The sequence below is a fragment of the Lacerta agilis genome, chromosome 1 (assembly GCF_009819535.1).
Source record: "Lacerta agilis isolate rLacAgi1 chromosome 1, rLacAgi1.pri, whole genome shotgun sequence".
NCBI classification, from domain to species: domain Eukaryota; kingdom Metazoa; phylum Chordata; class Lepidosauria; order Squamata; family Lacertidae; genus Lacerta; species Lacerta agilis.
In genome coordinates, this window is record NC_046312.1 from 103693751 (window position 1) to 103696950 (window position 3200).

Below are 3200 nucleotides of genomic sequence, written 5' to 3' on the forward strand. Positions count from 1 at the left end.
TTTCTTCTCCCTCAAGCGTTCAGTGCATCCCTATACATGTCTACTCAGAAGTAAGGGGAAAGTGGGTATAACAGGGATAGGGAACCTTTGGCCTTGCGGATGTTGAACTCCAGCTCCTATCCACCTGAACTAGCACAAGGGATCAGGAATGATGGGAGTTTTAGTCTAGCACAATATATTTTGTACATGTCTTTTTCCCAATACAGCATTTTTCAAAGCACCAGTTTCCCAAAGCAAGAAGACTGTCCAGAGGAGGTGATGAGGGAATTGCCTCATTTAGAACATTTTTCAAAGCCCAAGCAAATGCCTAGCAATTGAGCTCCCAGCAGGTATGCTGTTGTTATAAGTATTTCAGTTAATTATATGCTCCTTTTATCTTACTCTTGCATATTGGAACAGTTGCTGGACTGAAGGCACATTTCAGATTCTTCTCTTCTTGCATTTAGACAGGCACCGAAAACGCGTCTATTTCAGCAGGGTGTTTTGGCTCTTTAATTGTTGCTGCATTTAATCATTCAGTTTTATAAATGTTGTTTCTATGAATACTATTATGCATGTTTTAATTGTGATGCTTTGTTGCTTTGGATGTTTATGGCTTTTTGCCATGCTTATAGCTGTTGTGAGTTATAAATAGTTGTACATAGGAACACAGAAATCTGCCTTATGTTTTTCGTTCGGCTGCCGAGGAGCAGCCATGGCGGAGCCAAAGGTATTGGTGATTGATGGATGTGGCCACCTGCTGGGTCGTTTGGCTGCCATTGTGGCTAAGCAAGTCTTGCTGGGGCGCAAAGTGGTAGTCGTGTGATGCGAAGGGATCAACATATCCGGCAACTTCTACCGTAACAAACTGAAGTATCTTGCTTTCCTGCGTAAGCGTATGAACACCAACCCACCCCGTGGTCCTTACCACTTCCGTGCCCCTAGCCGGATCTTCTGGAGGACAGTGTGAGGAGTGCTCCCACAAGACCAAACGGGTTCAGGCTGCCTTGGAGAGGCTGAAGGTCTTTGATAGCATCCCTCCTCCTTACGATAAGCGCAAGAGGATGGTGGTCTCTGCAGCTCTGAAAGTGGTCCACCTGAAGCCCACACACAAGTTTGCCTATTTGGGTCGCCTTGCCCATGAGGTTGGGTGGAAGTACCAAGCCATCACAGCTACCCTGGAGGAGAAGCGCAAGGCAAAGGCCAATATTTATTACACAAAGAAGAAGCAACTGGAGAAACTCCAAAAGCAGGCAGAGAAAAATGTGGAGGGCAAGATGACAAAATATACAGACATCTTGAAACATTACGGCATTCTGGTTTAAATAAAACTATTCACAATAAATGATATAGATGTGACTTTTTGTTCATACATACACATATTTTTTTGTATGCCACTTATCCACAGTTCAAAACATGCTCAAGGTGGCTTACCATGTGAAAAAATACAACGTAACAAAAGTAGTCATAAACAATAAATAAAACACTAAAAACACACAACCAAACTGAACAATTTCCACATAAATCACAAGATCTAAAATAAAGATACAAAAACACAATAGCAGCAACAAATCCCAAATAACAACCCAGGCCAAGAGTCTGTTCCACAGCCTCAGCTTTTGTAGCTAGAGTCAGTCAGGGCCCCAGGGTCAAGTGAGGAAAACCTGCAAGGCAGGGAGCAGGTCTTCCAGGCCTCACAGCCAAGATGGGCTCTGGCACCATCAACTTTGACTGGCGGCAGTTCTCTAGCAACTTAGACTGAAGCCTTTTCTGGCACTAAGGATGGAGGAAGACTCAGTTCTAAATGGGTTTAGCCATGGCCTTTGGTGGTTCTGATCTAATCAAGCGTCACTCACATCAGACTGCCTCCTATAGCAAGCACCCACTTATGTCTGCACCACTTTTGCACTGGCAGAATATTATTTTTTCAAAAAGCATGACTAATTATATACGGACATATGTGAAAAAGTATATAATACGTAAGGGTCAAGCCCCATGCTGAACTCTATTTGTGCAGAATAATTTTATAAGTATATTAATACATACCTATTTTTATACAGTGGTACCTTGGGTTACAAACATCTCAGGTTACAAACACTTTGGGCTACAGACTCCGCTAACCCAGAAGTAGTACCTCGGGTTACTTTTGCCCCAGGATGAGGACAGAAATCACACACCGGCGGCGCGGCAGCAGTGGGAGGCCCCATTAGCTAAAGTAACTCAGGTTAAGAACGGTTTCAGGTTAAGAACGGACCTCCTGAACAAATTAAGTTCATAAACAGAGGTAACCACTGTACTGTTATATGCAATGTTGTATATATTTTTATGTGCTGGTTGCTTTAGGAAACAGGAGTGTATATGCATATCACATGTTATGTCTAATAATGCGTATAATAATGAATATAATGTTATTAGCAGAAATGGGTGCGGGGGACTTCTTTGTCAACATTAGGGAGTGAGACAGGAATTGGGGGGGGGGGTCCTGTGTGTGTTTCAGCTCAACATTGAGATATGCAGGAAATTCCATCCCTGTACATCATATTTTTCAGGAATTGAACCCAGGATATTCTGCTTGCACAGCATGTGCTGTACCAGTGAACGGTGGCCTCCAGTATATGTGTTTTGAATACAAGCTGCAGAAAAAAGAGAATACAAATTCACTGAAACAAACTTTCTCATTTCTTTTTACTGTTTTGAGTTGTCAGCTGTTCGTTTGGGTTTTTAGCATTGTTGTGAGCTGTGAATCCTTCCCATTCACATGGAACTTTCTTCAGCATAAATATACATAGGCCTGGGCTGATTGTCAGCAAAAAAAAATGCCTCCTAAAATGTTGACAAATCATTATCAGACACCATTTTAGCTGATAGCATAGAGCTGGGCTTTCCTTTCAAACTGCTGGCCCAATACTGTGGCTCACTAGAAATGATCACAAACCATAACTAACTTTCACAGGCTTTCCCTGTTCCAAAAAGCAGTATTTCTTCCTTTTATGCAAACACTGGCTGTTGACATGATTGATTGTGCACTGTAAATGCCAGAGGCCTTGGTCACAGGAAAGTAAAGCCGCAGGACGCTCTTTAGAACTTAGTGTAATAAAGAGAAAAAGACAGTAAGTCAAAAGGTCTGCAAAACTACTGTGAGTTTCATCAGAGCTTTAATGGATATTTTAAAAAGTGTTCAAATTGCTTCCGAGCTGAACGTGACCAAGTGTGAAGAAGAA

General features: G+C 42.2%; 1 pseudogene; it reads left to right on the plus strand.

Annotated features, from left to right (window-relative positions):
* The first annotated feature begins 653 nt into the window (after positions 1-653).
* On the plus strand, positions 654-1332 carry LOC117055677 (annotated as a pseudogene).
* The last annotated feature ends 1868 nt before the right edge of the window (positions 1333-3200 follow it).